The 25387-nt window shown below is 44.0% G+C and overlaps 2 non-coding genes and 1 pseudogene across 2 annotated transcripts; all 3 read left to right on the forward strand.

Annotated features, from left to right (window-relative positions):
- The first annotated feature begins 18300 nt into the window (after window positions 1-18300).
- Window positions 18301-18382, forward strand: TRNAS-CGA (transfer RNA serine (anticodon CGA)). The gene has a single exon. It is a non-coding gene; the product is annotated as a tRNA-Ser (tRNA).
- A 66-nt stretch (window positions 18383-18448) lies between these two features.
- LOC119626714 (large ribosomal subunit protein uL16-like) lies at window positions 18449-23764 on the forward strand (annotated as a pseudogene).
- On the forward strand, window positions 23517-23589 carry TRNAR-ACG (transfer RNA arginine (anticodon ACG)). The gene has a single exon. It is a non-coding gene; the product is annotated as a tRNA-Arg (tRNA).
- Window positions 23765-25387: the final 1623 nt, after the last annotated feature.

The following is a 25387-nucleotide window of genomic DNA, read 5'->3' on the forward strand; positions in this document are numbered from 1 at the left end:
ATTAGCATTACAAACTCCTTCCCTCCCTTGTTCAGTGTGCTCTTGTGATTGTAACAAGCACAAGCAGCACCCTTCTACAGAAGTAAAGGTGCCTTGCTAAGGAATTTTCTGTCTAAGCGTGGGTTTCTTTGGGCTACAATGAGCACTTGTTTCCAACAATAGGGAGGAGGTGGTAAATATCTGACCTTGCAAGGGTTCTCCTCAGGCAAGGGCCTGATCCACCCGCCCACAGTGGTAAACCCAGAGAGGGGCCAGTAGAGCCCCTGAGTCACCCCGTGCCTGCTGTCTTGTGGACCCTACAACTCTCCCATTTCTTTTCTACTTTTCTACCCCCTTGATTCATCTGAAGTTATTGACTCATTTACTCTCCCTCTCTCTCTCTCTGTTTATATATACATATGCATCTCAGACTTGAAGGATGTTTTTTCCCTTTTTTTGTTTTGTTTTTGAGAAAGGAGAGCTATATCTGTCAATGAGCCAGGTCAACTATTCACTTATTTTTGTTATGTAACGTGTAAATTTTGTTTTTAATTTAAGGATAGGCACAAGATTGACTGGGCGCAGTGGCTTACGCCTGTAATCTCAGCACTTTGGGAGTCTGCGGCAGGCAGATCACGAGGTCAGGAGATTGAGACCATCCTGGCCAACATGGTGAAACCCTGTCTCTACTAAAATACAAAAAATATTAGCCAAGCGTGGTGGCATGCGCTCATAGCCCCAGCTACTCAGGAGGCTGAGGCAGGAGAACAGTGTGAACCTGAGAAGCCAAGGTTGCAGTGAACTGAGATCGCACCACTGCATTCCAGCCTGGGCAACAGAGCAAGACTCCATCTCAAACAAACAAACAAAAACAAAAACAAAAAGACAGGCACAAGATCATGTTTCTTATCTTTAGCACACTTCATTAACTTTTCTTCTGCATCTACCATGTGAAATAGTAGTTGTCTTTATTTGCTTTGTTGACTAGTAGAAATCCGATGGAAGGTGAGTGGTAAAACCAAAATTATTATTTTTTTACTACAGTACTTCTCAGTAGTATCTTCTCTTCTCTTTGGGCTTTACTGTCCCTCCTTCAGCTTTCTAAACCCTGAGAGATCGAGCTCTGCTTACCCACCAAAGTGTCAGCTGTTTGGGTTGCTGGACAATCTCTTGAAGGTCTGTTGGGAAAAAACTTATGAGGTACCTGCATAAACTGGCAATAAAAATATGGGACAATAAGTTGTGGAAAGTCACAAGAGGCTTCTGAAGAGGAAAGCCTTCCTATCACCATTAAGTTCCCATGCTCTGAGCACAACCTGCTCTCTTATCTATAAACACTGTGTTGAAGGAGAAAGACACTCCTTTGAAGCACTGGAATGTAGACAGACGTGCAGGCTCCTAGTTAAGCCTGCTCCCACTAGCTACTCTCTGATAAGTTAAAGATATGCTGTTTGAGCACAACGGAGATTCATTTAAACCGTTATTGCTATAGGTTACGCCTATAACACACTGCCTCCCTTTCGCCATTTCACCCTAAATGTCTGCTTTTTAGATCTAAGTGATTGTACTCAATAAATAAGTGTAGAGACCAGAGCCTGGTGCCTTTTGCGGCCTCCATTTTGCAATTGGTCCCCTGGCCCCCACTCTTTACCTGTCTCTTCTCATTCCTTTGTCACCACCAGACTTTAGGTACCCTATGGGTGGTATTGAGGCAGGTCCCCAACATTCTGGTGCCCAACATGGGGCTCGAAAGCATCTGGTGAAGGAATGCTCGAGCACGTGAAACAGAGGGCTGATGGACAAAGGACTCCCGAGGACAAAAAAGTTTTTAAGCTCTGCAGGTAAGCAGGGCACTTGGAGAAAGCCAGGGACACAATGGGGAAAACTGAAAGTAAGTACACCATGTATATGAACTTGCTAGGGCGGCTCTTGAAGCATGGTAGGGTAAAAGTTGGTACAAAAAATCTTATGAATTTATTTCATGTTGTGAAATAATTTTGCCCTTGGTTCCCTAAACAGGGAACTTTGAAATTAAAAGATTGGGAAAGAGTTGGAAAGGACTTTTGAAATGCACATAGAGAAGGAAAGGAAATTCCTTTGCCTGTTTGGTCAGTTTGGTCATTGGTACGTGCAGTACTGGAGACTTTTCAGAAAAATGATGAGGCTGAGCCAGAGGAAGAGAGAGAGGAGTTTGATTATCAGGATTCTGAAACACCTCTACCAAGTACTAGCCAAAAGGAGTGTCCAGAAGTAATTTATGCCAATCCCCACAGTCTTCCTAAACCTATTCAGCAATTCATTCAGCCCACGGTTCCTCTAGAGGAACGTTCGGAATGGCCACCTCCTCCTCAGCTGAGTGAGCACTGGGAGAGGGAGCCCGAGACTCGGCTCGCCATGGCCATTATTGCCCGACTCACAGTTCATTATGGAGAGGGGGCAATTCAGGTTCACCCTGCAGTTCATTACGATGAAGGAGCAATTTCCCTTAAAATGGATGACCCAGCACCCTGGTCTGGGTCGAACAGTGGCCTCTTCCTAAGGAAAAGTTGGGGGTGCTTTATGAAATAGTTAAAGAACTACTAGAAAAAGGATGTATTTCACCCACTTTCTCTCTTTAGAATTCCCCAGTATTTGTAATTAAGAAAAAGTCTGGTAGATGGCACATGCTGACCGACTTGAGAGTGCTCAATGCTGTAATTCAACTGATGAGAGCCTTACATCCCCCACTATGGGCTCCCATCCCCCACTATGCTCCCTAAAGACTCACTGCTCATTATTACAGATTTAAAAGACTGCTTTTTTACAATTCCTTTAGCAGAGGCAGATTTCGAAAAATTTGCCTTTACCATCCCTGCCATTAATAACAAAGAACCAACCTGCAGCCAGATAGCATTAGAAGTTTCTACTCCAGGGTATGTTAAACAGTCCCACAATTTGTCAAACTTTTGTAGGCAGAAGGATCCAGTTCTGGAATTGAGAGATCAATTTCCAGATGTGTGCAGCAAAAAAAATACAGACCAACTTATTCAATGTTATCCATCTTTACAAAAGGCAATTACAAACACTGAATTGCTTATAGCACCTGACAAAATTCAAACAACCACTCCTTTTCAGTATTTGGGGATGCAAGTAAAGGATAGAGTCATTAAGCCTCAAAAGGTTCAAATTAAAAAAGATTATTTAAAAACCTTAAATGATTTTCAAAACTTGTTAGGAGATATTAATTGTATTCGGCCTACCTTAGGAATTCCTACTTATGCTATGTCTTTTTTTTTTTTTTTTTTTTTTTTTTTTTGAGACGGAGTCTCGCTCTGTCGCCCGGGCTGGAGTGCAGTGGCCGGATCTCAGCTCACTGCAAGCTCCCCCTCCCGGGTTTATGCCATTCTCCTGCCTCAGCCTCCCAAGTAGCTGGGACTACAGGCGCACGCCACCTCACCCGGCTAGTTTTTTGTATTTTTTAGTGGAGACGGGGTTTCACCGTGTTAGCCAGGATGGTCTCGATCTCCTGACCTCGTGATCCGCCCGTCTCAGCCTCCCAAAGTGCTGGGATTACAGGCTTGAGCCACCGCGCCCGGCCTTACTTATGCTATGTCTAATCTCTTCTCAATATTCAGGGGAGATTCCAACTTACACAGTAAAAGAGAACTAACACCCGAGGCCATAAAGGAGTTAAAAATAATTGAAGAAAAAAATTCAACAAGCCCAGGTCAGTAGGATTGACTCAGACTTGCCTTTACAAGTCCCTACATTGTGTTCCCTACTTCACATTCCCCAATGGGGGTTATTGTTCAAAATAATGATTTAGTTAAATGGTCTTTTTTGCCACATAATACCATAAAAACACTTAGAGTATATTTAGATCAGATGGTAATTCTAATTGGAGAGGCTTGTATACACATTGTTAAACTTTGTGGCACTGAACCCAATAAGATTATAGTTCCATTAAATAAAAATCAGGTTAAACAGGCATTTATTAACTCAGTTACATGGCAAGTTAATTTAACAGAATTTGTTGGACGTATTGATAATCATTATCCTAAGAATAAAATTTTCCAGTTCTTAAAATTAACTGCATGGGTTCTTCCAAAAATTACTTGTGATGCTCCCTTGGAAGGAGCCATGACTGTTTCTACTGTTGGGTCTAGTAAACACAAAAAAGGGACAGTCTGGTGGAGACCACATAATCCCATCACTAGATCTGAACTTACTAACATTCAAAAAGCTAAGGTTATTCTTTTATTTATTAAAGAACTTTTACAGCCTTAAGTTCGCTCTGGAGCCCACTGTCTGTGCTCTTTTTCTTCAACTTCAGCAATTGCTAGACGAAGGTATACCCCCTATTTTCATTACACACATTCGAGCCCACAGCTCTCTGCCTGGCCCATTGGCTTATGGCAATAATCAAGCAGACCTTCAAGTTATGACATCACTGCTTGACCAAGCCACCCAATCACATCAATTTTTCCACCAAAACTGAAAAACTTATCTAAATAATTTCAACTTACACAGAGGCTGGCTAAGCAAATTATCCTACAATGCCCAGAGTACAGGCTCACAGGCACGTCTCCTCCTTCAACAGGTGTTAACCCTAGAGGATTAGAACCTAATCCATTGTGGCAAACAGGTGTTAAACACATCCCTAAATTTTGGAAACTAAGATATGTACATGCCAGGCGCGGTGGCTCAAGCCTGTAATCCCAGCACTTTGGCAGGCCGAGACGGGCGGATCACGAGGTTAGGAGATCGAGACCATCCTGGCTAACACGGTGAAACCCCGTCTCTACTAAAAAATACAAAAAATTAGCCGGGCGAGGTGGCGGGCGCCTGTAGTTCCAGCTACTCGGGAGGCTGAGGCAGGAGAATGGCGTGAACCCGGGAGGCGGAGCTTACAGTGAGCTGAGATCCGGTCACTGCACTCCAGCCTGGGCGACAGAGAGAGACTCTGCCTCAAAAAAAAAAAAAAAAAAGATATGTACATATAGCCATTGTTACCAACACTCATCTAATTATTACACATTAAAAAAAAGAAAAAAGTAAAGAAAAAAGACTAAAAGAGACAAAGATCAAAACAAGATGCAAAAAAAAAAGACTATGAAAAAAATTAAGTAGAAAAAAGAAAAAAAAATTGGCTGGGTGCAGTGGCTCATGCCTGTAATCACAGCACTTTGGGAGGCTGAGGCGGGCGGATCGTGAGGTCAGAAAATCGAGACCATCCTGGCCAACATGGTGAAACCCCATCTCTACCAAAAACACAAAAAATTAGCCAGGCACGGTGGTGGGCACCTGTAGTCCCAGCAACTCAGGAGGCTGAGGCAGGAGAATGGCGTGAACCCAGGAGGCAGTGGTTGCAGTGAGCCAATATCGTGCCACTGCACTCCAGACTGGGTGACAGAGTGAGACTCCGTCTCAAAAAAAAAAAAAATTAAGAAAGTTATAAAAATGTACCTTTAGTTAAAAGAAAAAAAGTGATAAAACACAAAATTTAAGATGTTAAAAATTGTCTGTGAAAAATGTTGCTAAAAAATTTATACAAAAAAGGTTGTATAATTTTGGTTTCAAAGGTCTAAACAGGCAGGGCACGGTGGCTCATGCCTGTAATCCCAGCACTTTGGGAGGCGGAGGCAGGCAGATCACGAGGTCAGGAGATCGAGACTATCCTGGCTAACACGGTGAAACCCCATCTCTACTAAAAATAAAAAAAAAATATTAGCTGGGTGTGGTGGTGGTCGCCTGTAGTCCCAGCTACTCGGGAGGCTGAGGCAGGAGAATGGCATGAACCCAGGAGGTGGAGCTTGCAGTGAGCCAAGATCGTGCCACTGCACCTCCAACCTGGGTAACAGAGCAAGATTCCATCTCAAAAAAATAATAATAAAAAAATAAAAATAAAGGTCTAAGCAAGTTTTAAACTGATAATTGTAAAAAATTCTGTATGTAAACACATTTGCTAAAGTTAAAAAGGTATCATCCTGTTTTTCTATAAACTAAACGTTAAAATAAAACACAAGTCTTTCTTTTTTTTTTTTTTTTTTGAGACGGAGTCACGCTCCCTTGCCCAGGCTGGAGTGCAGTGGCGCGGTCTTGGCTCACTGTGAGCTCCGCCTCCTAAGTTCACACCATTCTCCTGCCTCAGTCTCCTGAGTAGCTGGGACTACAGGTGCCTGCCACCATGCCCGGCTAATTTTTTTTGTATTTTTAGTAGAGAGGGGGTTTCACCATGTTAGCCAGGATGGTCTCAATCTCCTGACCTCGTGATCCACCCACCTTGGCCTCTCAAAGTGCTGGGATTACCAGTATGAGCCACTGCGCCCGGCCCACAAGTTTTTCTTAAAACACTAACCTGCTCTTTAAAGACTGTAAAAAGTCTGTTAGCACAAGCACCACCCCTAAAACTTCCACTACCAGCTTAAAAACTATGTCCTCATCAAAGGATGAAAAGAGGAAAAAAAATTCGAGCCGGCTTAAAAAAGACCCTACAGAAACTGCAGCCTCAACAATGTGGCTTCTGCAAACAACACACGCCCCAGACATTATGCTGAAAAAATGGAAGACTAAGCCAAATAATTTATTCATTTTTAATTTTCTCATTTTGCCTACTACCTATACCTGCTACATTCTATTAAGTTCATACCTTAAATCTGCCTTTCTTCTGCCCTGTTACTTTAACAAACACCCCCTTCTCAGACTCTAATAACATAACTGTTTGGCTAAAATAAATTAACATACCCCCAATGGAGTTCCTCATTAATAACATATAGTAAATTAAGATGCCAAGTAACTCTACAGGTCACTTTTTGACTGGAAAAAAATGTTACTAATTATACTCATGTTTGTTTTCTGTTATTTACTAATTCTAGGATGCAAAGCTCAAATAAGAGCAGTGACCTCCTCACCTGACAAACTTGTGGCTACAACAGACCAAAATTATACCTATTGGGCATGTGTCACATTTCTGCCTTTAATTAGGCCTGTCACTCGGTTGGAATCCCCAGTTGAGGTTTATGTTAATGATAGTGTTTGGATGTCTAAGCCTACAGATACTCATAGGCCCTCTCACACAAAATAGAAAAAAATGTTAATAAATGTGTCCATAGGTTATCAATTCCCCCCTCTTTGCATAGGGCTGGCTATTGGTTGCCTAAAAGGCTACCGACAACATTGGCTAGTTAAAATTCCACGTCATAATCAAAGACCAGTACACTATTATTTATTTTCTGGCTAGAGCCTGAATCATTCACAGAGTTTGGTTCAATTGAAACAGTTTAAGCCCAAAAAAAAGAGGTGTCAACAACTTCAACAATGGTCAAAAGATTTAGAAATATTAATTTTTTTTTTTTTTTTTTTGAGACAGAGTCTCGCTCTGTCTCCCAGGCTGGAGTGCAGTGGCACGATCTCGGCTCACTGAAAGCTCCGCCTCCCGGGTTTACGCCATTCTCCTGCCTCAACCTCCCGAGTAGCTGGGACTACAGGCGCCTGCTACCTCGCCCAGCTAGGGTTTTTTTTTTTGTATTTTTTAGTAGAGACGGGATTTCACCGTGTTAGCCAGGATAGTCTCAATCTCCTGACCTCGTGATCCGCCCGTCTCGGCCTCCCGAAGTGCTGGGATTACAGGCTTGAGCCACCGTGCCCGGCCAGAAATATTAATTTTAAAGAATTTGCATCACTAATCACACTGAGGTACTGCAAAATAATTCCTATGGAATCATCATTAATTGGTCCCCTAAGGGGACATTTGCAGTTAATTGTACCAATCAAATTAATAGATGCAAAACAAAACTAAAACAAATTCTATACTATCAAAGGACACTACTTACACTAAAAGTCGTGCTCGTTTTCCCATAATTTGGACCAATTTTAGTATGGCCAGCCCACATTAAAAAATGATTAATCCAATAATAGGCCCTAAACATCCCAAATTATAAAAGTTAATAATGGCCCAATCTCATATTCTGGTTTAAAAAGAAAAATATTATCTTGATAGAGAAGGTGAGACACTTCAATTTGTGTATGTTTTCTTCCAACCGAATGGTGCTCATTCAGAGTTGTGTCAAGCCTCCTTTTACATTGATGATCGCAAATATTAATATTCAACCTAATTCTCTAACTATTACTTGTCAAAACTGTCACATTTCACCTGTATTGATTCCACATTTGGTGTGAAGACATCTGTGTTGCTGATGAGGGCTAGAGAAGAAGTTTGGATACAGATCTGTGTCAGTAGATGTTAGGAAGCCTCTCCTTCCATTCATATCGTCACAAGAATGTTAAGAGGAGTGTTTACCAAAACAAAAATATTTATTTTTACCCTTATAGCAGTAATTATGGGCCTTATTGCAGTCACAGCTACTGCTGCAGCTGCTGAAATTGCTTTACACTCCTTTGTTCAAACTACAAAATATGTAAATAGTTGACAAAAAAATTCCTCAAAATTGTGGAATTCTCAGACCTGGATAGACCAACAAGTAACAAATCACATAAATGATCTTAGACAGACTGTTATTTAGATAGAAGATCATATAATGAGCTTAGAGCACTGATTACAAATACAATGTGATTAAAATACTTCTAATTTCTACATAACTCCCTGTTCATATAATACTACTAAACATCATTTAAAAAAATGTTAGATGCCATCTAGAAAAAAAGAAATAAAAATTTAACATTAGATTGTAGATCCAGCCCTACAGGGCCTGTGGGTGTTTTCTTCGTGTGTGGAGATGAGAGATCATAGAAAAATAGACACGAGACAAAGAGATAGAAGAAAAGACAGCTGGGCCCAGGAGACCACTACCACCAATGTGTGGAGTCCGGTAGTGGCCCTGAACACAGTGAGAGGGAAATTCTCATTGGGTGCTAGATGTAGGGTCCAGCTGTACAGGGCCTGTGGGTTTTGGCTTTGTGTGTGGAGGCAAGAGATACTAGAAAAATGAAGACACAAGATAAAGAGACAGAAGAAAAGACAGCTGGGCCCAGGGGACCACCTACCAGCAATGCATGGAGTCCGTTAGTGGCCCCGAATGCCTGGTCGAACTGCTATTTATTGTATACAAGGCAAGGGGGCAGGGTAAGGAGTGTGAGTCATCTCAAATGATTGATAAGGTCAAGCAAGTCACGTGTTCATGTGACAGGGGGCCTTTCCCTTTGTGGTAGCCAAAGCAGAGAGGAAGGACAGCATATGCCAGCATTTCTTCTTTGCACTTATCAGAGAGATGAAAGACTTTAATACTTTCACTAATTCTGCTACTGCTGTCTTCTAAGAACTTAAAAGGAGGAGCCAGGTGTACAGGCAGAACATAAAAGTGGACAAGGAGTGTGACCTTTGAAGCACAGCACCCCAGGGAGATGTTTAAGCCTCGGATGACTGCAGGCAGGCCTGGCTAATGTCAGGCCTCCAACAAGAGCTGGTGGAGCAGAGTGTTCTCTAACTCCCCCAGGGAAAAAGAGACTCTGTTTCCTGGTCTGCTAAGTAATGGATGCCTTCCCAGGCACTGGCGCTACCACTAGACCAAGGAATCCCCAAGTGGCCCTTACCCAGGTGTGATAGAGGGCTCACACTCTTGTCTTCCGGTCACTTCTCACAATGTCCCTTCAGCTCCTAACTCTGTATGACCTGGTTTTTCTTTGGTAATAATAATAATACAAAGATTAATACTAAAAACTAATGATTGATAATATCTGTATATAATCATCTCTGTATTCTATTTCTAATATAACTTTGTCTTGTCTTATCCTAACTGTTTTCTTTATTATATTGGAACAGGTTGTGCCTTCAATCTCTTTTCTCAGCACCTGGGTGGCTTTCTGCCCACATTAGATATAGGCAAATTAAAAGAACAGGTTTTTAAAGCATCTCAGGCTCATTTAACTCTCCTGCCTGGGACTGACATTCTCACTGAAGCTACTGATGGACTTTCAAACATAAACCCTCTTAAATGGATTAAGAACATTAGAGGATCAACTATTGCAAATTTTGCTTTAATGTGTATCTGTTTATACTGTTTACTTTTAGTCTACAAATACAGAAGACGCCTCTGGAGAGAGACCAGACACTATGAACAAGCCTTAATAACAATGGTGGCGGTTTAAAAAAAAAAGTGGGGCATGTTGGGAAAAGGGCTTGTGGGGTGCCTGCATAAACTGGCAATAAAAATATGGGACAATAAGTTGTGGAAAGCCACAAGAGACCTCTGAAGAGGAAAGCCTTCCTATCACCATTATGTTCCCATGCTCTGAGCGCAACATGCTCTCTTACCTATAAACACTGTGTTGAAGGAGAAAGACACTCCTTTGAAGCATTGGAATGTAGACAGACGTGCAGGCTCCTAATTAAGCCTGCTCCCACTAGCTACTCTCCGATAAGTTAAAGATATGCTGTTTGAACACAAAGGAGATTCATTTAAATCACTATTGGTATAGATTATGCCTATAACACACTGACTCCCTTTCACCATTTCACCCTAAACATCTGCTTCTTAGATCTAAGTGATTGTATTCAATAAATAGTGTGGAGACGAGAGCTTGGTGCCTTTTGCAGCCTCCATTTTGCAATTGGCTCCCTGGCCCCCACTCTTTATACACTCTTAACCTGTCTCTTCTCATTCCTTCCTCGCCACCAGACTTCAGGTACCCTATGGGTGGTGATGAGGCTGGTCCCCAACAAAGATCTCTCTCCACTTAGAAAGCTTTGGAGGGGTTTCTCTCAGCTCTCCAGTCCTGGCGCTTGGCAGCAGAAATACAAAGTGCCCTAGATTGATTTCTGTTAGTTTTATGGTCATGCTCCCCAACTTCAAAAGACTTTGCACTTGGGGATGCCTCAGTGGATATTCCTCTTCACTTTCCAGCCTGCCCCTTCACTTTCTTTTGGGATAATCTCCTCTAGCAGAGACAACTGGCAATGGTTTTTTGGCTACTTGGAATTCTGTGCTTGGGTCAAGTAGGCCCACAGGCAAATCTTAAACATCTTTTTGAGTTTTGATGGCTTTTTCCTCATTTAGTATTCAAGGGCTTCTCTTCCTCTGCTTGTCTGCCCATCTGCCAGGAACAAGGGCAGCTAGAAACCTCTTTTCTCATATGAAGACCTCTTTCTAGGTGGAATTTGATTAGATTCCCTTGTACCAATTCCCTGGTGGGTTCAGAAAATCTACTATTTTGTAACTTATGTTCTTGCTTTAGTTATTAAATTGAGAGAAACAGACTCTTGCAATTTTCTACAACTTAACTAGGAATGAAATTCAGTGGGGTGTATTTTTAAATATATTTCCAGATTTCTGTGCCAAAATGCCTTTTGTCATGTATTGAAACTATTTCCTTTAAGGTATATAGCAACTGCCTCGCCACTCTCACTTAAAAAACTAATGGTTTGAGGGTCCACTTCATGCCAGATGCTTTGCATGTTGTTTTAGGTAAACTTTAAATCACACTTCATTGATCCAAGAGATATTAAAATAGCCGTTATTGTTCTTATATTTAAGCTATGCAAAGTCACAAATAATGTCAACATGATGACACAAAAACATCAAGAAGTAAAATGGCCAACTACCTACAGGTGCGTTCCTAAGCTTTACTTAGACTTCTAGATGAACCTGCTAGGCACATGCAGAGTGACAGGATGTCACATAAGTGTTTGGATACATTTCAGAAAGTTACCTTTAATAGTATCCATTGACTACACCGATGTTTACTGAGAACCTGACATAATCCAGTCTAGTCTTTTTTTTCTTTTTTTTCTTTTTTTCTTTTTTTTTGGAGACGGAGTCTTGTTCTATCGCCCAGGTTGGAGTGTAGTGGCACAATCTTGGCTCACTGCAACCTCCGCCTCCCAGGTTCAAGCAATTCTCCTGCCTTAGCCTCCCAAGTACCCAGGCAACTGTCCAGCTAATGGGAAGGCACACATTACTTAGCAGACTGGGAAAGGGAGTCTCTCTTTCCCCGGGGGAGTTAGAGAACACTCTGCTCCACCAGCTCTTGTTGGAAGCCTGACACTAGCCAGGCCTGCCTGCAGTCATCTGGAGGCTTAAACATCTCCTTGGGGTGCTGTGCTTCAAAGGTCACACTCTTTGTCCACTCCCACCATGCCCAACTAATTTTTTGTATTTTTGTAGAGACAGAGTTTCACTGTGTTGTCCAGGCTGTTCTCGAACTCCTGAACTCAGGCAATCTGCCCGCCTCAGCCTCCCAAAGTGCTAGGATTACAGGCATGAGCCACCACACCTGGCCAATCCAGTTCATGGCGGAGGCCTCTATAACAAAATACAGATTAAACAAGAGGAGAGCATACAAGCGTATTTAACATAAGTTTTGTGTGATATGAGAGACTAGAAATGAAGACCCAAAGAAACAGGGAAACATTTGTAGTTTTATGATAGGTTGACAAAAAGAAGATAGTTATGCAGAAGTGTAATTGTACAAAGAGGGTATGATGTAATGATAATAAACTGGGGGAACTTAGCAAGGCTTACTTGTTCAGGTTCTTCTGTGTGTCCCTGTGTCTTCAGAGACAAACATGTTCCTTTCCTTCAGTTATAGGAAGGACACCTTTGGAATGAAGATTTCATGACCTGCTTTAGGGGAGAAGGGCTAGGGAAAGGTGAGAGTGAACTACTTGCTTCTGTGGTTTTGTCAAATGTCAAGATGTCATATCTCGGGGTAGCACGTTCGGAACCCCATCATCTGAATTATCTTATTTAGTTATTTACTTGGTGGTTGCAAGAAAGCTTCCAAAAACAGGAACTCTGTTTTATTCATAACTATAGATCCAGAGCTTTTCGCCACAAATTCCTATGTAGTGTTTGCATTTCCGACCATTTGCTTGAATTACCTCTACTATTGTTTATTCCAAAACCACTCCTTTGGCTTCTGTGACATCAGTTGTCCTGACTTTCTTTCTATTCCTCTGATACTTGTCATAGTCTTCTTCATAGGACCCTCTTCTCAAAAAACTGCAGGTTCAAAACTCTTTTTTTCTTTTTGAGACAGCATCTTGCTCTGTCACCTAGGCTAAAGAGTATAGTGGCTCGATCTCGGCTCATTGCAACCTCTGTCCCTCAGGTTCAAGCGATTCGCCTGCCTCAGCGTTCCTGTGCAGGTAGGATTACAGGCACACGCTATGACGCTCGGCTGATTTTTTGTATTTTTAGTAGAGACAGGGTTTCACTATGTTGGTCAGGCTGGTCTCGAACTCCTGGCCTCAGGTGATCCACCCATCTGGGCCTCCCAACATGCTGGGATTACAGGCGTGAGCCAAGGTGCCTGGCTGAAACTCCTTTTAAACCACTTAGATTGGAATGCTGCTGTTGAAATTGTATTGGGTGATATTTACTATCTCTTGAAGAGCTACTTTTAAAAAATAATAACAGTTGTATTAATCAGGATACTCCAGAGAAACAGAATAGGAGGTGTGTATGTACAGAAAGATATTTATTTTAAGGCATAGGTTCACACAGTTGTGGAGGTTGACAAAGATTATTTGTTTGGTCAAACTTTAGTCAGGCTCCTGAACTGTCTTCTGGGCCCATCTGTTCTATTCCTCGTAAAACCAGTTTTAGCAAGAATCCTGATAAATCAGTTTAGGAAGAATCCCCTACCCTTGATATCTGCTCCCGCTCAATATCTGATCAGGTTCCTCATCCTCCACCATCCCCCAGGTAAGGTCTGATGGCCCTGGCCTGTCTTCAGCAAGAATCCTGCTAGGTCTGTTTAGCCAGAATTCCCTTATCCCTGATGCTTCCTCTTAGTAATTTTCCATCCACTGACCACCCACCACCCTGATCCTTGGCTATAAATTCCCACTTGTCCATGCAGTATTCAGAGTTGAGCCCAATCTCTTCTCTACTGCAAGACTCCTTTGTGGACCCTATTACCTACCATGATGGTCCTGAATAAAGTCTCTCTTACCATGATTTAGTAAGTGTCCTTAAGCAAAGAGCCTCAGATCGCAGCCGGCTGCCACCTGCGTTCTGGGCTGAGGAAGCATCAGGGATAAGGGGGATTCCGGCTAAACAGACTTCTTGTTACCTGCCCGAGGTCCTTGTCAGTTCTTAAGGACAGGTGCTTTGCATTATCCTCCAGCACTCTCCCGCCCACTGCAACCTTCCCCTCTCACCATGCAGGCGGTAAGTAGATATTGGTTGAAAGTATCTAGGGCCGGGCGCGGTGGCTCAAGCCTGTAATCCCAGCACTTTGGGAGGCCAAGACGGGCGGATCACGAGGTCAGGAGATCGAGACCATTCTGGCTAACACGGTGAAACCTCGTCTCTACTAAAAAATACAAAAAACTAGCCGGGTGAGGTGGCGGGCGCCTGTAGTCCCAGCTACTTGGGAGGCTGAGGCAGGAGAATGGCGTGAACCCGGGAGGCGGAGCTTGCAGTGAGCTGAGATCTGGCCACTGCACTCCAGCCTGGGTGACAGAGCGAGACTCCGTCTCAAAAAAAAAAAAAAAAAAAAAAAAAAGACCTCCCTATGCTGTCTATGCACGTTACTTTATCTGCACAACCCACCCGGATAGTCATATCTTGGTGACTTTTGGGAAAACCATGAACGACCTGAGACCAGGAGATGATTGGAGGCCATCAGCACTTTCTGCCACAGCTGCTGTCGGCATTTTGTTTGCAGTCAATTAACTAGAAGTAGTCATGGCTTCTGGGAAATATTGGGAAGTAGATGAAACATGTAGAGAACACCACCAACTCTGCCACAGAATGCAAATGCAAAGAGATACAGTCTTTGCCCCCAAGGAAATCAGAATCTAGTAATGTCTTCCTTATAAGGTCACGATGATATATTTTTTCTATTGTCTTATTGCCCAAAGATATACCCATTGCAGACAAGAATCAAAACAAGATTATAGTTCATCTAACTTTTGAATCTCATGCTCTTTCTAGCAAAATTGTATTGGACACATTATATTAAGGCAAAATATTTTAAGTCATCTTGGACTTCTAGCCTCAGAACTATGAGAAAATAATTTTTGTTCAATCCACCCAGTCTGTGGTATCTTATGGCAGCTCAAGTTTACAAATACAGGTGTGTTTACTATAACGAATAAAAGCAGTAATCAGAATAGTCTGACTCAGAGATCTTTGACATTGATGAGGATACTATATAATGTCCCTAGAATTAAAATAAATGTGCAACTTCTTAATATCTTACTTGATCTATATAAGCAGAAAAGTCTAGTAGATAGAAGTCTGACCTGAATCAGCAAAACAGAGAATCATGGCCTCCCAACCAATTCCCAGATATAAGCCAGCTTTGACTGAGGAGAAGGCCAGCTTCCCTTGAGAAAGTATACTCGTAACTTAGTACAAATTTATACTGTTATTCTTCCTCCCTTCTCTAAAGGGGCCTGTGTCCATTTACCAGAGTGACTGTGCATTGGGAAAGGGGAAATAGGCAGACATATCAGGAATTACTAAACAAAGATCCTGAACTGACATTAATTCCTGGAGATACTAAGCATCACTATTGTCCACCTGGCAAATTAGGGACTCAGAGAGGTCAGACAATCAATGAAATTTTGCCTCTGGCCCATTTCACCGTAGGAACAGCAGATCCCTAAACCTACTCTGTAGTTATTTTCCCAATTCCAGACAGAATATTTATATTGTTTCCATGAGTGATAGATTGCAGGCTATTATGATATAAATGGCCAAGTGGAAGCCACTGGAAATTCCTCTACCTATGACAATTATAAACCAAAAGCAATATTGTACTCCTAGAGGGATTGCAGAAAGGATGGCACCATCAAGGACTTGAAATATGCAGGAGTGGTGACTCTTACCATATCTCTATTCCACTCATTATTCAACTGCAGAAGACAAATGGATTATGGAGAATGACAGTGAGTTATTGAAAATTTGGCCAGGTAAACATTCCAATTGCATCTGCTATTCCAGATGTGGTTTTGTAGCAGGACGAGCCACAGACAAAACTCCTCAGACACTGGATTAAAGAAGGAAGAGGTTTCTTATTTGGCCGGGAGCCGACGTCAGCAGACTCGCGTCTTAAGAGCCGAGCTCCCCTAGAAAGAGAGACTCGGCCTTTTTAAAGGTTTACAACTTTAAGGGGTCCACGTGAAAGGGTCATGATAAATCAAGCAAGCATGGGAAACGTGACTGGGGGCTACATACATCAGCTAACAGAACAAAAAGTTTTACAATGCTTTTTTCATACAGTGTCTGGAATTTACAGATAACACAAGTAGTTTAGGCCAGGGGTTGATGTTATTATTATTACTTCGTTTAGCTCCTAGGGCCGGGTGGTGGTGCCAAGGTTGTCTGGCTATTTATCTTACTTCTGTTTCTTTCTCTCTTTTCTCCTGTCTTTGAACTAGGCAAGGTGGGGGGAGGAGGGCGCAGAAGTAGTAGTGGTCTCCTCCCTTAGTTTCATTAGTAGAAATATTAACACATCTCCTGGTACCTGCTATGCTGTTATTGATATGGTTAGATCTTTTTTCTTTATACTTAAACATTAAGACCATCAGAAGCAGTGGTCTTTTAGCTGGCAAGGCCAGCAGTATACCTTATCTGCCCTACTGTTGCAGGACTTTTCCTTAGTTCAGCTAAAGATGGGGTTCTTTCTTCCACGGCCATGAAAATTAGTGAGTAAGACAGGGTTTTATTGGGTGAAAAGGGAAAAGCGGGGAAACAGGGACTCTCGCAAGGCCAGAGTCCCTCCACTAGAGCGTTTCCACTTCCCGCCCAGCAGCTGGAATCCCAGGTTCCACATAGGAAGAGGAGGGGTCAGGCTCCTCCCAGCTGCAAACGCTATGAACTTTCTGAGGCTCCACCTCAGTGGGCAGGCTGGTTGCAATCCAGGAACCCCCTCCCACCTGACTGTCTCACTATCTTGGGGGTATATTGAGTGTCTAACCCCATGTCACCAACTAGTCCACAGGGATCTTTATCACCTTACCGTTCTATAGAACACCATACTGGTCTCTTACATTAATTATATTTTTAGTGACAAGAAGGTAGCAACTACTCTATAACATTGGTAAGACATTTGTATGCCAGACGGTGGGAAATAAACCTCACAAAAAATCAGAGCCTTACTACCTCAGTGAAATTTCTAGGGGTCCAGTTGTTTGAAGCATTATGAGTTGCTGCATCTGATACCTTTCCTTATTAAGAAAGTGGTGGCCGGGTGTGGTGCGGGCGCGGTGGCTCACGCCTGCAATCCCAACACTTTGGGAGGCTGAGGCGGGCGTATCACGAGGTCAGGAGATAGAGACCATCCTGGCTAACACAGTGAAACCCTGTCTCTACTAAAAAAAAATACAAAAAAATTAGCCGGGCATGGTGGCGGGCGCCTGTAGTCCCAGCTACTCGGGAGGCTGAGGCAGGAGAATGGCATGAACCTGGGAGGCGAAGCTTGTAGTGAGCCTGGGCGACAGAGTGAGACTCCGTCTCAAAAAAAAAATTAAAATTAAAATTAAAATTAAAAAATAAAAAAAAAAGAAAGTGGTACAATACTGAGTGGAACTCTTTGGATTTGGGAGGCAACATTTGGACACACTACACCAAACGATTTATCAAGTAACCTGAAAATATCCCAGTTTTGAGTTATCCCAGTTTTGAGTGGGGGCCCTAGAACGTTCTGCTACAGGACCACGTTGCAGCTCATGCGACTCTGCCACTGGGACCATAAGAACCAGAAGAGTTGATCTTGCTTAGTGTCGAAGAAGTGGGATGTTATCTGGAGGCGTTGGCGAATTTCTACAGGTGAATCACAGCACAGAACTTCAGAATTTCAGAGCAAAGTTACGCCATCCTCTGTGGGTAACTACTCTTCTTTCGACAAATAGCTTTTAGTTTGCTACCAAGTTCTTAGTACAGTTTGAATGTTTGGCCACATGCCACCACATTACCATATGGCCTCAGATCAGATGCAGATCTTGAACTGGATAGTGTGTGTTACCAAGACATAAATTTAGACATGCACAGCAGCATTTCATTATCAAATGGAAATGGGATGTATTAGATAAAGATTGAGCAGGTCCTAAAGGCACAAACAGGTTGCACGAGGAAGTGGCACAGATGGTCATGGCATCTACCCTTGCTACATTGCCTTTTCTTTGTGTGTGTGTGCGCACGCGCATCTACATCTATGGCCTCATAAGAGTTCTAAATGACCAGTTGACTGAAGAAGAAAAGACTCAAGAATGGCATATAGATGTTCTGTACAATATGCAGACATCACTTGAAAGTAAACAGTTGCAGCCCCACAGCCCCACATGCAAATAAACAAGACAGGCTAGCAGTGAAAATTACAGCGCTCAGGGCCCTATGCATTTGTGTTTTTGATGCATAACTAGGCCCTTATAGGGCTGTGATGGCTGAGTGGTTAAGGTGTTGGACTCGAAATCCAATGGGGTCTCCCCACGCAGGTTCAAATCCTGCTCACAGCGCTTCTGTTTCCTTTTTTTATTCCTGAATCACAAATCGCTGTGACTCTCAGTCTTTCTGGTGTCGCCATGGGCCGCCGTTCCGCCGGTTGTTACCGGTATTGTAAAAACAAGCCTTCCCCAAAGTCTTGCTTTTGCTGAGGTGCCCCTGAGGCCAAGATTCGCATCTCTGATCTGGGGCGGAAGCAAGCAAAAGTGGGATGAGTTTCCGCTCTGTGGCCACATGGTGTCAGATGAATAGGAGCAGCTCTCCTCTGAAGCCCTGGTGGCTGCCCAAATTTGTGTCAGTAAGTATATAGCAAAAAGTTGTGGCAAAAATGACTTTCATATCCGAGGGCGGCTGCACCCCTTCCACGTCATCTGCATCAACAAGATGTTGTCCTGTGCTGGGACTGACAGGCTCCAAACAGGTATGGGAGGTGCCTTTGGAAAGGCCGCAGGGCACTGTGGCCAGGATTCGCATTGGCCAAGTTATCATGTCCATCCGCACCAAGCTGCAGAACAAGGAGCATGTGATTGAGGCCCTAAGCAGGGCCAAGTTCAAGTTCCCTGGCCGCCAGAAGGTCCACATTTCAAAGAAGGGGGGGTTTCACCAAGTTCAATGCGAATGAATTTGAAGACATGGTGGCTGAGAAGCGGCTCATCCCAGATGGTTGTGGGGTCAATTATATCCGGATCTTGGCCCTCTGGACAAGGGTGCGCCTTGCACTCATGAGGGCTTCCGCTGTGCTGCCTCCTCTTCATACTCACCATAAATCCTACTTCCTGTCCAAAAAAAAAAACAAAACAAAACAAACAAAAAAAGCAGTGAGTAGAAATGAGGAAATTGAGACAAAAGGAGGATACACAACTTGGCCAAGGCTACAAGGAAGGAGTCGGCATAAAGGCGCTGTGCACTGTGGCTGCAGTGGGGCCCAAAACTGCCGAGCTTCTCCTTTCAGAGGAGAGGACCACCCACCCCCGTTTATAAATACTTTTGCATTTTCACGTGCCTATTTCGCCTACATTGAGTCCTTAAATAATGTTTAGCCAATTTAATGATGACTTATAATTTAACTTCGTAATTATATTAACTCCAAGTTTCTAGGTTGTTAATGAATTTTGTTCTTCAAATGTTTACCTTTTTTTTTTTTTTTCTTTTGAGACGGTCAGGGCGGGGGGGCAGCACCGTGTCTCGCTGTGTTGCCCAGGCTGTTCTCGAAATCCTGGGCTTAAGCGATCCTCCCGCCTAGGCCTCCCAAAATGCTGGGATTACAGGCGTGAGCCACTGTGCCCAGTCAAAATGTTTACCTTTATTGAATTGCTACATCAATTTTACCTAATTTGGGGAAGGGGGATGTTTCTTTTCTTTCTTTTTTCTTTTCTTTCTTTTTCTTTTTCTTTCTTTCTTTCTTTCTTTTTTTTTTTTTTTTTTTTTTTTTTTTTTTTTTTTTTTTTTTTTTTTGAGACGGAGTATCACTCTTGTTGCCCAGGCTGGAGAGCAATGGCGCTATCTAGGCTCACTGCAAACTCCGCCTCCCGGGTTCAAGCGATTCTCCTGGGTCAGCCTCCCGAGCTGGATTACAGGCATGTGCCACCACGCCCGGCTAATTTTTTGTGTGTGATTTTAGTAGAGACGTGGCTTCACCATGTTGGCCAGGCTGGTGTCGAACTCCTGACCTCAGGTGATCCGCCCACCTCGGCCTCCCAGAGTGCTGGGATTACAGGCATGAACCACCGCGTCCAGCCTGGGAGATGTTTCTTAAAATTTTTTCTGTTGCATAGAGTCTGAAATTATTTCCTCCATAATGGTTTTGTGGTTATGGTTCTTTTGTTACAATTCTTTGGAGAATGAGATGGAAAACATATGATGTATGCCCCAATAATGTATTTTATTCCATTTTCTTTTTCATTATCTCAAAATTTAAAAGTATTTGGGTCTCTGACTACTGTTCCACACGAAGCATCAGTATCCAACACAAGTATGTTTTTAAAAAATGAAATTATTTAATGAATGGACAGATGAACCGACTGCATAAATTAATGAAACTTTCACAAGTGCAATAGACACAATGGGGCACTGGCTCACGCTTATTATCCCAGCACTTTGGGAGGCCAAGGCAGGCGGATCACCTGAGGCCAGAAGTTCGAAACCAGCCTGGCCAACATGGTGAAACCCCGTTTCTGCTAAAAATACAAAAATTAGCCAGGAATGGTGGCCCGCGCCTGTAATCCCAGCTACTTGGGAGGCTGAGGTGGAAGAATCACTTGAACCCGGGAGGTGGAGGCTGCAGTGAGCTGAGATGGCGCCACTGCACTCCAGCCTGGGAGACAGTGCCAGAGTGTGTCTCAAGAAAAAAAAAAAAAAGCAATTTCCGAAGAGACTTAAGGTTTCTCAAATTTCAGTTTGATGCTTAAGGTTAAACCAGACTTAAAGTTTAGGATTGTGCTGTGCAGCAGTACGGTGCAAGGTGAAGAGCCAAATCAGATCAATTTTCTTCCAAAGGACTTTAAGAACCTGTTTCTGTCTTTTTTTGACACGGAGTCTTGCTCTGTCGCCCAGGCTGGAGTGCAGTGGCGTGATCTCGGCTCACTGCAAACTCAGCCTCCCGGGTTCACGCCATTCTCCTGCCTCAGTCTCCCAAGTATCTGGGACTACAGGCGCCCGCCACCACGCTGGGCTAATTTTTTGTATTTTTTAGTAGAGACGGGGTTTTACCGTGTTAGCCAGGATGGTCTCGATCTCCTAACCTCGTGATACACTTGCCTCGACCTCCCCAAGTGCTGGGATTACAGGCGTGAGCCACCACGCCCGGCCCTGTTTCTGTCTTTAATTAGAAAACACACAGGAAGGCCAGGCGCGGTGACTCACACCTGTAATCCCAGCGCTTTGAGAGGCTGAGGTGGGCAGATCATCTGAGGTTGGGAGTTCGAATCTGGCCTGACCAACATGGAGAAACCCTGTCTCTACTAAAAATACAAAATCAGACGGGCGTGGGTGGCGCATGCCTGTAATCCCAGCTACTCGGGAGGCTGAGTCAGGAGAATCGCTTGACCCCGGGAGACGGAGGTTGCGGTGAGCCGAGATCGCCCCATTGCACTCCAGCCTGGTTATCAAGAGCGAAACTCCATTTCAAAAAAAAAGAAAAAAAGGAAAATACACAGGAATATATTTTTCTTTTTTTTAAAAAAAAAAAAAGGCCGGGCGCGGTGGCTCACGCCTGTAATCCCAGCACTTGGGAAGCCGAGGCAGGCAGATCACCTGAGGTCAGGAATTCGAAACCAGCCTGGCCAAAATGGTGAAACCCTGTCTCTACTTAAAATACAAAAATTATCCGAGCGTGGTGGAAGGCGCCCCTAATCTCAGCTACTCGGGAGGTTGAGGCAAGAGAATTGCTTGAACCCGGGAGGCGGAAGTTGCAGTGAGCCGAAATTGCGCCATTGCACTACACAGCCTGGGAGACAGAGCTAAACTTCGTCTGGCGGGGGGAAAAGAGCGGTTTCCGAGCCAGTCAGGAGTCGAACCTAGAATCTCCTGATCCGTAGTCAGACGGGTTATCAATTGCGCCACTGGCCCATCCACGCAAGCCTGTCGATTATCTTTTCTTCATTAGGATCCCTAAGAAAATAGTTGATTTGCAATGCAACCAGGCACACATTGAACAAGACTGCGGATTCTGGCAAAGCGCGATTTTCTTTGTGGTCAATTTAAACAAGTTTCACTCCCTTCAGATAGTTATATTTATAAAGAAATTTTCTGCTTTGGAACATCATGTACGTAATAGAGTTACTGTCGTTCACATTTTTTTCATTGATGTGCCTGCTTCTTTTTTTTCTTTTCTTTTCGGTTTTTTTTTTTTTTTTTTTTTCTTTAGAGACGGAGTCTCCTTCTGTCACTTAGGCTGGAGTGCAGTGGCACGATCTCGGCTCACTGCAATCTCCGCCTCCCCGGTTCAAGCGATTCTCCTGCCTCAGCCTCTCGAGGAGCTGGGATCACAGGCGCGCGCCACCACGCCAGGTTAATTTTTTGTGTTTTTAGTAGAGACAGGTTTTCACCATGTTGGCCAGGCTGGTGTCGAACTCCTGACCTCAAGTGCTCAACCTGCCTCTGCCTCCCAAAGTGTTGGGATTACAGGTGTAAGCCACGGCACTCGGCCTGGGAGATGTTTCTTAATGTCTTTTCTGTTGCATAAAGTATGAAATTATTTCCTCTGTAATGATTCTTTGGTTGTGTTTCTTTTGTTATGGTTCTTTGGAGAATGAAATGGAAAACATACGATGTATAACTCAGTAAAGTATTCCATTTTCTTTTTCATTATCTCAAAATTTAAAAGTATTTGCATCTCTGACTACTGTTCCACACGAAGCATCGATATCCAACACAAGTATGTTTTTAAAAAATGAAATTATTTAATGAATGAGCAGATGAACCGACTGCATAAATTAATGAAGCTTTCACAAGTACAATAGACACAAGGGGGCGGTGGCTCACGCTTGTAATTCCCTCACTTTGGGAGGCCGAGGCGGGCGGATCACCCGAGGTCTGGAGCTGGAGACCAGCCTGGCCAATATGGTGAAACCCCGTCTCTACTAAAAATACAAAAATTAGCCGGGAGTGGTCGCACGCGCCTGTAATCCCAACTACTCAATAGACTGAGGCAGGAGAATCGCTTGAACCCGGGAGGCGGGGGTTGCAGTGAGCCAAGATCGCGGCACTGCACCCCAGCCTGGGCGAGAGAACGAGTCTCCGTCTTATAGAAAAGAAAGAAGAAGAAGAAGAAGAAGAAGAAGAAGAAAGAAAAGAAAAGAAAAAAGAAGAAGAAGAAGGAGGAGGAGGAGGAGGAGGAGGAGGAGGAGGAGACGGAGGAGACGGAGGAGAAGGAGAAGAAGGAGAAGAAGAAGAGGAAGAGGAAGGGGAAGGGGAAGGGGAAGGGGAAGAAGGAGGAGGAGGAGGAGGAGGAGAAGAAGCAGCAGCAGCAGCAGCAGCAGCAGCGGAAGGGGAAGGGGAAGAACAAAGAAGAAGAAGAAGAAGAGGAGGAGGAGGAGGAGGAGGAGGAAGGCGGTGGGGGAGGGGAAGGGGACGGAGAAAGAGCAGCAGACACATCAACGATAATCGACAGATGCAGACTGATGGGCCAGTAATCGCAGACACAACCGCGGGCCAGTGGCGCAATGGATAACGCGTCTGACTACGGATCAGAAGACTCTAGGTTCGACTCCTAGCTGGCTCGAAGGCTAATTTTGGCTTTTTTTTTGAGACGGAGTATCGTTCTGTCGCCCAGGCTGGAGCGCAGTGGCTGCATCTCGGCACTCTGCAACCTCTGCCTCCCAGGTTCAAGCAATTATCCTGCCTCAGCCTCCCAAATAGCTGGTACTACAGGCGGACACCACCAGGCTCAGCTAATTTTTTGTATTTTAGTAGAGACGGGGGTTTCACCGTGTTGCTCAGGCTGGTCGCAAACTCCAGCGCTCAGGCAATTCGCCCGCCTTGGCCTCTCAAAGCGCTGGGTCTACAGGCTTGAACCACCGCGTCCGGCCTGGAAATTGCATTTTTTAAAATCTCTCCCTTTTTTTCCCCCAACTGATACTGAGAAATGGGTTGGCTCAAAGAGATCCCTGGAAAGACAACTCAAAAAATTCAAACATTCGACGACAAAAAGAAATAAAGTTCTAGGTCAGGCGTGGTGGCTCACGTCTGTAATCCTAGCACTTTGAGAGGCCGAGGCAGGCGGATCACCTGAGGTCAGGAGTTCGAGACCAGACTGGCCAACACGGCTGTACTAAACATGGCTCTACTAAAAGTACTAAAAGTAGCCATCTGCAATCCCAGCTACTCGTAAGTTTGAGGCAGGGGAATCGCTTGAACCCGGCAGGCGGAGGTTGTAGTTAGCCGAGATGGGGCCACTGCACTCCAGCCTGAGCTGTAGAGCAAGACACTGTCTCAAAATAAATAAAATAAAATAAAATAAAATAAAGTTACAATACGTGCTACAAAGTGAATGAACCTTGAACATATTATGCTAAGGAAAAGAAGCCAAACACGAAAAACTACATATTGTATGATTCCATTTATAGGAAATGTCCAGAATAGACAGATAGGTAAAGACAGAAAGTGTGAATATTTGCCAGGGGCTGGAGAAAGGGGAATGAGTATAAAGTTTGTTTGGGGTGATGAGAATGGTTTGAAATTAGATAATGGTGATAGTTGCACACGTCCGTGAATACACTAAATAGCAGTGAATTGTACACTTTCAAAAGTTGGATTTTATGTTATGTTAATTATATCTTAATTTTTTAAATCCAAATTTAAAAAAAGTATTGACCGACCGACTTTTCTTCTTTTCTTTTGAGTCTGGATCTCCCTTTGTCGCCCAGGCTGGAGTGCAGTGGCGCCATCTCGGCTCACTGCAACGTCCGCCTCCAGGTTTAAGTCATTCTTGTGTCTCAGCCTCCGGAATACCTGGGACTACAGGTGCCCGCCGCCAGCCCTGGCTAATTTTTGTGTTTTTAGGAGGGGCGCGGTGGCTCACGCCTATAATCCCAGCACTGTGGGAGGCCGAGGCGGGCGGATCACTTGAGGTCAGGAGTTTGAGACCAATCTGGCCAACATGGTGAAACTCCGTCTCTATTAAAAATACAAAAATTAGCCGAGCGTGGTAGTGGGCGCCAGTAATTCCAGCTACTCGGGAGGCTGAGGCAGGAGAATCGCTTGAACCTGGGAGGCGGAGGTTGCAGGGAGCCGAGATCGCACCACTGCACTCCAGCTCGACCCCCAAGAGCGAAACCCGCCAAAACAAAACCAAAAAAAAGGAAGGAAGGAAGGAAGGAAGGAAGGAAGGAAGGAAGGAAGGAAGGAAGGAAGGAGGGAGGGAGGGAGGGAGGGAGGGAGGGAGGAAGGAAGGAAGGAAGGAAGGAAGGAAGGAAGGAAGGAAGGAAAAAGAATTTTTAGTAGAGACGGGGTTTCGCCATGTTGGCCAGGTGAGTCTCGAACTCCTGAACTGAAGTGATCCGCCCGCCTCAGCCTCCCAA

The sequence above is a fragment of the Chlorocebus sabaeus genome, chromosome 17 (assembly GCF_047675955.1).
Source record: "Chlorocebus sabaeus isolate Y175 chromosome 17, mChlSab1.0.hap1, whole genome shotgun sequence".
Classification (NCBI taxonomy): Eukaryota; Metazoa; Chordata; class Mammalia; order Primates; family Cercopithecidae; genus Chlorocebus; species Chlorocebus sabaeus.